Source organism: Trichomycterus rosablanca, chromosome 3, assembly GCF_030014385.1.
Source record: "Trichomycterus rosablanca isolate fTriRos1 chromosome 3, fTriRos1.hap1, whole genome shotgun sequence".
Lineage (NCBI taxonomy): Eukaryota > Metazoa > Chordata > Actinopteri > Siluriformes > Trichomycteridae > Trichomycterus > Trichomycterus rosablanca.
Genome location: NC_085990.1, coordinates 1,533,494 through 1,547,300, shown reverse-complemented (window position 1 = coordinate 1,547,300; position 13,807 = coordinate 1,533,494). Strand labels below are relative to the sequence as shown.

The 13,807-nt window shown below is 42.9% G+C and overlaps 1 protein-coding gene across 2 annotated transcripts in view; it reads right to left on the bottom strand.

The window, feature by feature from the left end:
• The window catches only part of osbpl3b (oxysterol binding protein-like 3b), a 57,144-nt gene extending 45,821 nt beyond the window's left edge, over positions 1 to 11,323 (bottom strand). For both annotated transcript variants that reach the window (XM_062992379.1, XM_062992380.1), the window contains exon 1: positions 11,101 to 11,323. The gene's annotated coding sequence lies outside the window, so the exon portion shown is untranslated. The remainder of the gene's footprint in view (positions 1 to 11,100) is intronic.
• Between the last annotated feature and the right edge of the window lie 2,484 nt (positions 11,324 to 13,807).

Sequence of the window (13,807 nt, the reverse complement as noted above, 5' to 3'; positions counted from 1 at the left end):
CTGGGCGCCCTCTACCAGGCATAACTGGCTAACGGGGTTATAGATAGATAGATAGATAGATAGATAGATAGATAGATTCAACTTTATTGTCATTGCTCAGTACAGGTATAAGGCAACAAAATGTAGTTAGCATCTACCAGAAGTGCAAGTAGTAGCATTGTGCAAAAATAAACAGAGAATATCAGTAAACATATGTCTATGATTAATATGAATATAAAGTTATAACTACAGTATAGCTATTTACATATATGGAATTATATCTAGGTACATAGTGCTATATACATAATAGCAATAATAACAATAAGCATATGAATTAAAATGGGTATGTACTATAATATTAATAGTAATAATAATAAAGATTAGTTAGGTATATATTATAATAATAACAGTAATAGTAATAAAGATGTGTAAGTAATAACTATACGGCTGTAACTATAACTATATAAGGATGGTGAAAAATAACTATAACTATATGTATATATGTATGACGGTTGTGTAAAGTGCAGGTGCAATGATAAATAATTACAACAGTCCAGTGTGCAGTCCGGGGTGTTGGTAAAGTGCAGGTGTGAATTATAAATAATAATAATAATTAAATAATGGTATTAACGGTGCAAATGATAAATTATAGGTCCAGTGTGTAGTCCATGGTGTTGATGGAGTTGTTGGTTATCAATGCTGTGTAAGGACCTTGGTTGCCCAGGGCGCCTGTACAGAAAGTTGAGGAGCGCAGAGATTAGGGCGTGGCTGTCCGTACGCAACGCCGATCCACCAAACTATGGGTGAATTAGAAGGGATTGGTGGACGGTCCACAAATTCAGAGAAAAATTGGTGGTAAAACGCAAAAAAAAAAAACTAAAAAACGATAATTCAGCATTTAAAAAGTTGTATGGCACAGTGGGTAGCACTGTCAGCTCACAACAAGAAGGGCCTGGGTTTGATTCCCTGGCCAGGTGACCAAGGTCACTTCTGTGTGGAGTTTGCATGTTCTCCCTGTGTCCGTGTGGGTTTCCTCCGGGTGCTCCGGTTTCCTCCCACAGTCCGAAGACGTTCAGTCAGGTTGTGTATATGGAGCATATGTGTATGTGTATACACCGATCAGCCATAACATTAAAACCACCTCCTTGTTTCTACACTCACTGTCCATTTAATCAGCTCCACTTACCATATAGAAGCACTTTGTAGTTCTACAATTACTGACTGTAGTCCATCTGTTTCTCTACATGCTTTGTTACCCCCGTTCATGCTGTTCTTCAATGGTCAGGACCCCCACAGGACCCCCACAGAGCAGGTATTATTTAGGTGGTGGATGATTCTCAGCACTGCAGTGACACTGACATGGTGGTGGTGTGTTAGTGTGTGTTGTGCTAGTATGAGTGGATCAGACACAGCAGCGCTGCTGGAGTTTTTAAACACCTCACTGTCACTGCTGGACTGAGAATGGTCCACCAACCAAAAATATCCACCCAACAGCGCCCCGTGGGCAGCGTCCTGTGCCCACTGATGAAGGTCTAGAAGATGAGCGACTCAAACAGCAGCAATAGATGAGCGATCGTCTCTGACTTCACATCTACAAGGTGGACCGACTAGGTAGGAGTGTCTAACAGAGTGGACAGTGAGTGGACACGGTATTTAAAAACTTCAGCAGTGTTGAGGTGGAGGAGGTGGTTTTAATGTTATGGCTGATCACTGTATGTGTGTGTGTGTTGCCCAATGAATCAGACCCACTGAGACACTGACCAGGATAAAGCGGTTTGATGAAAACATAAGAAACTGAAGAACGTGTTGTTGTACTGAGAGCAGGAAATACAGGATGTAGATAAAAACACTCCGAGTTTGTGAACAGAAAACAAAAGAAGTGCAGGACATCTCATAAAAGCCTCGACATGAAATATTAATGATAAGAAGAGTCTCAGGTGCAGATCCGGAGCTCTCTGGTCTGTAGGAGGGTCTGGATACGAGATTCTGTGCTTCGGTTCAATTAGGCTTTGATTCTCCATCCGAATCAGACAACAAAGCCTAAAAGGATCTATAATCTATGCAGATATTTCAGATATAACAATCTATAATGTATAATCTCTTTCTTGGCTGCTAAAACATCTATCATCAATCATCTCTATTCCTCCAGGAAGCATTTCTTCTAGATTCTACACCCGACTGCAAAGACTTGAGGTGCGTTCCTGTAGGGCTGGGCGATATATCGCGGATATCGATATATTCGATTTTACTCTTTACATGATGTTAAAAGTGGCCATATTGGATATATCGAGTATGTCTAGGATACCCAGGTTACCGTTTGAGAATGTTTAAAACAAAACACAAAGGCGCTGTTCAGCACGCTGCACACACACGCAAACTGAATCGCTGTTGGAAACGACTCTTTTCAAACAAATCATTCATTGGAATGGAATCAGGGAGCTGTGCTCTTATCTATGGTAAAGATTCACTCGTTCTGCTCACACAAACGAATCAGTTCATTTGTGAAAGAGATTCATTCGTGGTTCAAGCCTTAAAAACAGCTGTATGAACCAATCAGAGCTTCCGAATTCAGATTCTGGGCGGAATTTCAATCTCTCTCTTGATTGGTTGTTGAGGCATAAGACAGTTTAGTGAACGAATTACCAGTTTCAGCTTTTTACCGCGAAAGCCGAGAGAATAAACGATCTAAGACGTTTTCATTAGTTAGGTGGATAAACACAGCTGGAAATGGATTTATATATTCTGGAAATATTCTGGAAACATATAAGGTGGCCTTCAGGTAAGCAGCGGTTATGATTTTATGCTGCTGTGTGGTTGATCTGGGTCGCGGTGCTGCTGTTTAACGTGCGATTTCATTTTGCAATGATAGCAAAGCATCATCAAATATTCAACTTTCTTGGGATATTTTTGATGCTCGTTAATTTGAAGTAAAACGGAGCAGAAATGTGATTGTGAGATTCTGCTGGTTTGTTTGATATCAATATTGTCAATATTAACAAGTTGCAAAAACTCATTTCAGGGAGGTACCCCCGGACGCGGACCTCGACCCCGACCCCCAAGCCCCAAAAAACAAAAAAAAACTGCTAACTGAGCTACTAAGCTAACTGTTCGCGTTACAAACACATTAATTTGTACTACATAGTGCACTAGATAGTGTAAAAGATAATAGATTTATGTTCCCTACATAGTGCACTAGATTGTATATTAGAAAAGAATTTATGTTCCTTACTTAGTGCACTAGATAGTGTACTAGACAACAGACTTATGTTTCTAACATAATGCTTTAGGTAGCGTATTAGTTAATGGATTTATGTTCCCTACATAGTGCACTAAATTGTATATCAGATAACGGATTAATGTTCCCTACATAGTGCACTAAATTGTATATCAGATAACGGATTAATGTTCCCTACATAGTGCACTAGATAGTGTATTAGATATGAATTTATATTCCCTATGTAGTGCACTAGATAGTGTATTAGATATGAATTTATGTTCCCTATGTAGTGCACTAGATAGTGTATTAGATAACGCATTCATGTTCACTACATAGTGCACTAGAAAGTATAACTAGATGATGATTTGTGTTCCTTACATAGATAGTGTATTACATAATTAATTATGTTCCCTACATAGAGCACTAAATTGTATATCAGATAACGGATTTATGTTCCCTACATAGTGCACTAAACAGTATATTAGACAATTGATTTATGTTCCTTACACAGTGCGCTAGATTGTATATCAGATAACGGATTTAATACGCGATCGGGGAAAAAAGTCTGTGTCGCCTGCGTGTGTGTGTGTGTGTGTGTGTGTGTGTCGCTCTTGGCCGCTCGTTCGAGATTCCGGGAGATTTTATCTGACTTGCAGGCATCAGGGAGCCTCTATGTATATGCGGGAGACTCCCGGAACTTCCGGGACACTTGGGATGTCTGTATTAATACAAATACAGCCTGTAATAGTACAAAATATAAACACTGTAATCAGTCAGAATTGATCAGAACTACAGTATTTTGTGTTTTTAAGAAAACTTGTAAACAATGTAAGGTAAAATACGGGTTAAGGTAAAATTACATTATATTGTATCGTATATCGCCACTTCTCAAGAGCATATCGAGATACGCCCTACGTTCAAGTCACCCCAGTAGCTCCCAGTAGTCGTGACGTGGACTACACGGGGAGTTCTGCCATTTTAAGCGAGATTCAAACCATTGGGAGTGAAGTCGTTCAGCTAAATGAGAACTTCAGACTGTAGGGAGTCGTGAGTGATGATCTGAGTCTGGGTCGTATCGATGTCTGAGTGCAGCTAACGGTACTGAGAGCTGACGTGTCATTAATCTTTGCTGAAAATGAGCCAAGGTCCTGCAAATATGCAAGATCCTCCAGGAAAGCAGTTGAGCTGGTGAACGTTTACATAAAAGTTTAGCTAAACGTACTCGTTTAAAGTTCAGCACAATTCCCAGACGACTCGAAGCAGTTAGAAGACTCTTACTAGCACTCTCGCTAGATTTACAGCCAGTTCGCTTCCTCCTGATGATAGCTGAGAAGCATGAAATGCAGTGTGAGGTATAGATTATATATGTTTTCATCATCATGAGCAACACAACACGATGTAAACACGCCACAAACCTGCCGTACGTCCATAAATCACGTCTATTCCAGTGGTACACACGTTATGTGATACACAGCCGAGATTCATTAGTTTGCTCGTAACTTTAGAAAGCAAAGCAACGCTCACGGACGAACTGCTAGACTTTCTCCGAATCGGAAATCTTTACAATCACTGACTGATCAGCAGGCAGTCAGACGTTACACCATCTTTAACCAGGAGGAATCGCAGACAAGTCTATCTGGAAGTGATGAGGTGATAAACGTGGTTTTATTTTCTTTCCAAGAAATGATCCGAGTTGTTTGTGTGCTAATATGCAATTAAAAAAAAACAAGAGGAAAATAATTATGGGTAAAGGAGTGGATCGGGATCCGCAGCCGCAGGGATCGTCTGTTCTATTCTGTTCTGCAGAGAGAGTCATTTCCGTTTACATTTACGACATTTAGCAGACGCCTTTATCCAAAACCACTTACAGTACTGTGACAGTATATTGTCTATGCAATTGAGGGTTAAGGGCCTTGCTCAAGGGCCCAGGAGCAGCAACCTGGCAGTGACAAATAAATCAATATATAAAAAGACACATTTTTGGAATGAAAACGTAGGTGTGATGGTTTGGTGGATAATAAGGTTACAAATAAAGTAAAGCTTGTGTGTGTGCTGATGTATTTGATAGGAACTATATGCTTGTTGACGTTTATAAGCTCCTCCCCAAGGTTCCCTGTCACTCTGTATCTTGCGTTCTGATTGGCTGGAGCTCGATGCCACACTCATTGCCGGTCACAACCTGATCGCAACACTTTTCACGCTACAGGATTCGGACACGCTGACAGGTCCGGGTATTAATTATGCTAGATTTTTCAAGACTGCGAGCGATCGCCAAGTCTCTCAGATGGCATCTTGGATCAATTCACACATAGCGATTGAGAGTTGATTCTGGAGCCCCGAATGAAGGCTGATATGCCTCAAAGTTGGCGCAACTGTATCCCCCAGAACCTCTCTGGGAAAGAAGTATCAGGGTTAAAATCGCGATGTGTAAAATCTTATTTTTCGGGAGTCTGTGGCGATCTGCGAGCCTCTCGGACCACTTTGATCAATTCACACATAGCGATTGACAGTCGAATTTCAAACCCTGAACGAAGGCTCATTTGCCTCCAAGTTGGTGCATCTGCATCCTCCAAAACCTTTCGGCAAGTGGGCAGTTTACACATAGCAATTGAGAGCTGATTTTAGAGCCCCGAACGAAGGCCGATTTGCCTCAGAGTTGCCTCAGAGGGGCATCAACATCCTCCAAAAACCTTCTGGCAAGTAGAATATCAGGGCTAAAATCTCGTGGTGTAAAATCATATTTTTTAGGAGTCTGTGGGCGATCGGTAAACCTCTCAGATGGCGTCTTGGATCAATTCACACATAGCGATTGAGAGCTGATTCTGGAGCCCTGAATGAAGGCTGATATGCCTCAAAGTTGGCGCAACTGCATTCCCCAGAACCTTTCTGGGAAAGGAATATCAGGGCTAAAATCATGTGGTGTAAAATCGTATTTTTCGGGAGTCTGTGAGCAATCTGCGAGCCTCTCGGATGGCGTCTTGGATCAATTCACACGTAGAGATCGAAGGCTGATTTTCGAGCTCTGAGCGAACGCCAATTGCCTCCAAGTTGGCGCAGCTACATCCTTCAAAACCTGCTGGCAAGTGGAATATCAGGGCTGAAATCATGTGGTGTAGAATCATATTTTTCGGGAGTCTGTGAGGGATTGACGAGCCTCTTGGATGCCGTCTTGGAACAGTTCACACAAAGTGATGAAGAGCTGCATTTTAAACCCTGAACAAGGGCCGATTTGCCTTCAAGTTGGTGCTTCTGCATCCCCCAGAACCTGGGTTAAAATACTGTTGGACCACGCCTTGGATCAATTTACACATAGCGATCAAGAGCTGATTTTCAAACCCTGATCGAACGTCAATTGCCTCCAAGTTGGCGCATCTACATCCTCCAAAACCCATCGGCGAGCAGAAAACCAGATCTGATCCTCGTCCGACATCACGTGACTGGTGTGTAGGAAACATCGGAGTGCTGTTTAGAGCCCCTGTGGGATCCACTTAGGTTTTTTACTGGTGTATATGGAGCTGTGGTCTGTACTGGTCAGTCTCGTTCTTCCGTACTTAACTAGATAAATCAATATTCTGTGGATTTTAACACAAGCTTTGTGCCGCCGTTAGAAGCTTCGGTTCTGTGCAGCCTCATTAGTCCTGGAGCTCCGAACATCTAACAGAGCTGCTGGTGATCGTGGGCACTCAGCACCACTTCAGACCGAAGCACTTAGAGCTGAGAGGGGGGAACTCGGGGTGGAAATGGAATAAACTGACATCATGGAAAAGTGGGATCCTGTAACACTTCAGCAAAAAGAGTCGACAGCGCTGTGAAAAAGTATTTGACCCCCTTGATTTTCACATTACTGTCGCACTTACATGGTTCAGATCAGCAAACTATGTTTAATATTAGAGAAAATAGCCCAAAAATGGTCATCAGCTCTACCTGACCCTATTGGGTAAAAAGTAATTAATAACTAATTAATAACTGGGGTTGGGGCACCCACATTTTGAATCTCAGCTCTGTTACCAGTCGGCTGAGGGCCCCCTAGTCGGCACAATTGGCAACTCCTGCATCAGACAAAATCGGCCGCTAGTCTGCTGGGTGAGAAAAGACGGGACTAAAAAGTGGGTGGGGTCTTCTACGCCGTGTAAGATCCCTGTATGGTAGTCCGAGGAACCTGTACAGAAGTGGAGGAATGTGGAGATCAGTGTGTGACTCTCCGTAAGTGAGACCGACCTCACACGCAGATCCACCAAAGTACGAGCGAATAAGAAGGGGTCGGTGGGGCGTGTCGGGCGAATATACCCTCCTCGGACGTGATCGGGGTCTCCAGCAGAAGAAGAGGAACTGGCTATGACTAAATTGGGAGAAAAAGGGAGAAAATAAAAACAAGAAATAAAACCGGCCACACCCGAGTTACTCTGTGAACCCGCCTGGTGCAGGTGAAAAGAAGCGGTCGATACTGCACATGTGTCGGATGGGGGCGTGTTTTAGGTAAGTGGATATGACTAATACAGAAATAGAATCATATACGTATATTAAAAAAAGAAGCTAAAATAGTCGAAAACAGTCGCTCTGATGTTGTAATTAAATAATAATAAATTAGGCCGCTCAGGTGGCGCAGCGGTAAAATCACACGCTGGAACACCAGAGCTGGATCTCGAATGCGTCGTATCGAGTCTCAGCTCTGCCTGCCGGCTGGGCTGAGCAGCCACATGAACAACGATTGGCCTGTTGTTCATATACGGGTGGGATATTAAAGCCTCTGCAATTACGACCTCTGCTGGCTGATTGATGGCGCCTGCACAGAGATAAGAGTGCTCTCAGGGTGTGTCTCTCCGTACACAACGCTGAACTGCACTGCACTCGTCAAAGTGTAGGCGATAAGATGCATACGGCATGCTGCCCACGTGTCGGGGGGTGGGGGGGGGGTGGGTTAGCTTTCGTTCTCCTCAATCAGAGCGGGGATCGACATTGGTGGAGAGGAAGCATGACGCAATGGGGCAATTGGACGCGCTAACAGGGAGAAAATGCATAAACAAAACCCTTGTCTATTAAAAACATTTCTGTGCACATGTCTTGGCTTTGTTTTTCTTACACACACACACACACACACACACACAGTGAGAAAAAAACATCCCCCTCACAACTCCCACACTGAATGGATGCCGAATAAGATCACAGCCACCCTGTCCAAAATAAACACAATAATAAAAGAAGTTGTCACGGCCGTACCTGTTATTACTGCTGGTGTGATGTGATCTGATGTGAGAGCCCGTAATAACACCGAACATATTCTACTAAAGCACAAACATCCTCCTCATGTCATGTTACTACTGCACATTTCACTACCTGCTACCATGGCGACCACAAATCTAAAAAAGAAATTAATAAAAATTCCTAGACGTAAAGATGTAAGGAAGATTAAAAACTCGCACAAATCTGCTGTTTCTAAGCAAAGACTCAGAGGTGACAGTGAAAGACGACTTTCTTAATATTATTCATTAATACATTTATCAATTTGACGTGTAATTCATTCATTCTGCGTCTGTTGTATTACAGCTTTATCCTGGTCAGGGTGCAGTGGGTCTGACTCACTGGCTGAGAGGTAGGAAACACCCCAGACAGGTCACCAGGCCATCACAGATCACACGCACACACACTTTCTATTTCTAGCAGCTTTCAAGTGTCTCCAATTAACCTGACTACATGACTTTGGACTGTGGGAGGAAACCCACACAGACACAGAGAGGACCCTGATTAAACGGCAGGGGAATCAAACCCAGACCCTTCTTGCTGTAAGGCGACAGACAGCACTAGCCACCAAGCCACCGTGTCTCTCCACCTCCTTGTTTCTACACTCACTGTCCATTTTATCAGCTCCACTTACCATATAGAAGCACTTTGTAGTTCTACAATTACTGACTGTAGTCCATCTGTTTCTCTGCATGCTTTTTAACCTGCTTCCACCCTGTTCTTCAATGGTCAGGACCCCCACAGGACCCCCACAGAGCAGGTATTATTTAGGTGGTGGATCATTCTCAGCACTGCAGTGACACTGACATGGTGGTGGTGTGTTAGTGTGTGTTGTGCTGGTATGAGTGGATCAGACACAGCAGCGCTGCTGGAGTTTTTAAACACCTCACTGACACTGCTGGACTGAGAATAGTCCACCAACCAAAAATATCCACCCAACAGCGCCCCGTGGGCAGCGTCCTGTGACCACTGATGAAGGTCTAGAACAGGGGTCATCAAACTACGGCCCGATGCTTTAATTTGACCGGCCCCTTTAACCACAGCAGCAATACATGTTGTCTGGCCCCTGTTCATCTTCGAACTCACAGTATTATAACGGGAAAAAAAATAACAGAGGAAACAAAAATTGGCCACCCGGAGTCTCAGTAGATTCTACGGCAGCGATCCAACGGGTGGCGCTCCAAGCATGAGGGCGCGTCAATATAGAGATGAGTGACCGCAGCCACTGAACTGTGTTGCGAAGCAGTTAAGTGGGATTTCGTTATGGAAAATCCTCGTGTCCTGTGTTAATTTCATTAAAGCTAATGCTCTTAACTACAGGCAGTTTCAGGAATTCTTGTCTGAGCTGAAGATGTGCTTTACTGAGATCCGCTGGCTGAGTCGGGGCGAGTTTTTAAATGTTTTAACGTCCTGCTCCCGGAGATCAACGCATTTATGCGGTCCAAAATCAAAACTCAAGCACATTGTTTAATTTTTATGCTTCTCTTTCCATTGCTCCCCGATCTCAATAAAACATGCACTCAAAGTAACTACCGTTTTCGGGAGCATCTACTTCTGTGTGCAGACTTTTTCGAAGTTGAAACACCTTAAATCTCCAACCGGATCCAGACTCACTGATCAACATTTATTAGCTATTATGACTGGCAGTAACAAATATGGAACCTGACGCTTACTGTCGTCAGGCAAAAGTAGGCTCACAGTTCACACTGATTTTTTAAGGAAACACTGTATGAGGTAGGATAATGGAAATTATTAAAATAAATACAATTTCTGCATTATCATTATGAACTACAATTATACAAAGCACAGACAATACAGCCAGTATACATAGTAAATAGCTTTTTTGGGTGTGTTTACTATTTCACCCGCGGTCCGGCCCCCCAGAAGAACAGTAATCTGGCCCTTCGGTTAAAAAGTTTGAGGACCCCTGGTCTAGAAGATGAGCGACTCAAACAGCAGCAATAGATGAGCGATCGTCTCTGACTTTACATCTACAAGGTGGACCGACTAGGTAGGAGTGTCTAATAGAGTGGACAGTGAGTGGACACGGTGTTTAAAACCTCCAGCAGCGCTGCTGTGTCTGATCTACTCATACCAGCACACCACTGGTATTTATCTTAAAACTTCAAGGAATAAACAGTTTGAGATCAGAACATGAAGCTTTTTTGAGTACTGATAAGAGGGGGGTAGGATGGCCTGGGTTCAATGCTGTGGCCATGAATTGAACATGGTCGGGGGGGGGAATACACCGGGTGTCTAAAGTGTCCTACCATTCTACAACATTCCTGTCATATCAACAACAGTCTGAAACACTGACGAATCCTAACTTTGAACCAGCGACCTTTTGATTACTAGTCCAGTACCTTAACCACTAGGCTACAACTGCCCATTTTAATTTCACTTCAGTCTGACATATTGACAGCTGAACAAAATGCTTTCGATCAAGGGCTGAGCTGCAGTGTGTGTGTGTGTGTGTGTGTGTGTGTGTGTGTGTGTGTGTGTGTGTTTTCTTTCATATTTACTCCACAGACATCCTCAGGTGCTCAAGTTCTAAGCTGGTGAAGTCATGTAAGTACACGCTTCTGGATCGCTTGGCACGCTGGTTAAACGCAGAGCAGAAGACAGCGCACGGGTGTGTAAAACAGCACTTAAACATATCCACTTACCCACTCGAACCCAAGTCGAAGCATCAGTTCCGATTTCCGGGAGCGGGGAAACCTGAGAAACTTCTGTGTGCGCGTCAGATGTGAGGAGGAGCCGCTCTTCTGTGCGCAAAAATACGCGCAACGACCGAAGCGCAAAGACGGAAAAATAACACCAACCGCCGAGTCCTGTCCAACGCCAATCCACCTACCTCACTACTTTAAAAACAGGGGCAATGCAGTAGCACTGCTGTACAGTTAAAACACTAATAAAATAAACAGCCTGGATATAATCCACAAACCGAGATAAAGTGCAAAACTATAAGAATAACCGCGATCCTTCTGCGTAAATGATGAATTTTCTCTGTTGGATAAAACGCTCCGAGTTTGTTTGCGACATTAGAACTGACAGGATCTCATCACTGCTCAGCGCCTTCGTTCCACACTACAGCGCAATGCTGCCTGCCTCACAGGGTTGCCAGGTCCAGCAAAAATATCCATCCCGAAGACAATAAGTCAGTCTGGCTGGAACCCGCCCTTCAGAAACTGAAACTAGACCAAAATGTGAGGTGTCACTGACGTTTGAAGCAAGGTCATAGCCATGAACTGAACATTGGGGTGGACCAAATCTGGACTGGGGGTCCCTGCAGTTCTAAAAAATAAACTTCCAGTCATATCAACAACTGATGGGAACACCAGTGTATACAACACAATCTAATGACTGAATATGTTTATTTATAAATTTTACACCATGTATGATGTATATTATGATGTATATGATGATGTACACCATGTATGATGTATATGATGATGTACACCATGTATGATGTATATTATGATTATGGTCTTGGTCTTGGTAAAGCTCTTTTGCTCTTTTCTGTTCTTTCCTCTCCTGGACTCTCGTCTTCCCGCTGATCCTCTTTGTCTGTTTACAGTTTTGTTGTTTCATTCCCTTCTGATTTCTGATTAGTAGTTCAGGTTCCATGAAGAGCTATTTTGAACATTTGGACCATTGTCATAGCCATTAATTCAACATAGGGGTGTTCCTGCCATTCCTAAAAACATTCCGGGTATAAACAAATGATGAGCATGTTGATGGATCCTTACATTACACAAAGCTAGTGAGTGGAACGTGTATTTATGTATATTAAAAATGGATTTTTATTGTTCTGTCTACTTTATTTGTCATGACTTCAGACACAATGTCTTTTGGAAGTTCCGGGAGTATACCGCATGCCCACAAATGATGCTAAGATAAGTTCAACAGGGCTCAATCATTCATTAACATTGCTAATGTAAGGAGCTACTCTAGCCACCCCATTGAAATTGTATTATATTATATATAAAGTACAGATTTTAAAGTCACATTTTCCGCAAATTGACTTTGGTTGACAGATTAGTCAAAATCACAAACTAAGTATTACACAAGACAAATATAAGGATACATATAAGGATAAATAGTTTGAACATATGAAAAAATACATTGTTGAACTAGTTTAGAATAAAATGAGACCTGTATTCATGTTCCCCTTTAGGTCGAAAGGGGTGATTTGGAGAAGAAGGTCAGGGGTCGAGGGCTTTATTCTTTTGCAGGGTGGAATGTCTGTGATTTTCAGTTTCTCTTTGCAAACTTTTTGTTTTACTGCCTTGCCGTGCAGCTTTCTTTTGATTTAAGTTTTGATTAAGAACTATTAACAGTCTAAGAGGCCGCTTATTTGGCGCAGCGGTAAAAAAACAAGCTGGAACCAGAGCTGGGATCTCGAATATATCGTATCAAATCTCAGCTCTGCCTGCCAGCTGGGCTGAGCAGCCACATGAACAACGATTGGCCTGTTGTTCAGATATGGGCGGGACGAAGCCGGATGGGGTCTCTCTCTCATGACTGGTGCAATTACGACGTCTGCTGGCTAATTGATGGCGCCTGCACAGAGATGAGAAAAAAAGTGCTCTCAGGGTGTGTCTCTCCGTACACAACACTGAGCTGCACTGCACTCGTCAAAGTGTAGGTGATAAGATGCATACGGCTGCTGCCCACGTGTCGGAGGGGGCGTGGGTTAGCTTCCTTCTCCTCGATCAGAGCGGTGATCGGCATCGGTGGAGAGGAAGTATGACGCAATCGGGCAATTGGACACGCTAAAAGGGAGAAAAAGGGGAGAAAATGCATAAAAAATAATAATAATAATAAAAAAAGAATTGTCTTACTCGTCTGCGTTCTAAGAAGATATCTGCAGTGAAGAGTGGGAGCTTCTGTGGTGATGGGAATATTTCGTGTCATTATCATATCACCTACTTAACACCAGCATCAGTATTTACATTCACAAGACAGCTCATATTTATTTTGTACTGTTTGTAATAAAAGCTTTAAATCCCAAAGCGTTTCTAAACAAGTCCGACTAGGCGTGAAAACAGCGAACCTGGCAACACGACCTTCTGCGGGCTGAGCGCGCTACAGAGTGATTGACGCAGCTTGTAGCCAATAAGATGCTGTATTGCGCTGGTAGGCGGGGCTAAATTGCTCTTCAGGAACGCCATCCATTTGAATGAATGAACAAGTGTGTTTTGTTCACGTGATTAGCCTGTTTTACCTCAGGTTTCTCTGTTTACTCTTATAAAATACCTATAAAATGTAATATTTAATTCATTCAGATATTCATCTTTGGTACCTGTGTGTCCCCTGGGCTTAAATAATCAGTTACTGGCTGAGAACAGTACATTTATCCTGTGTAGCTTA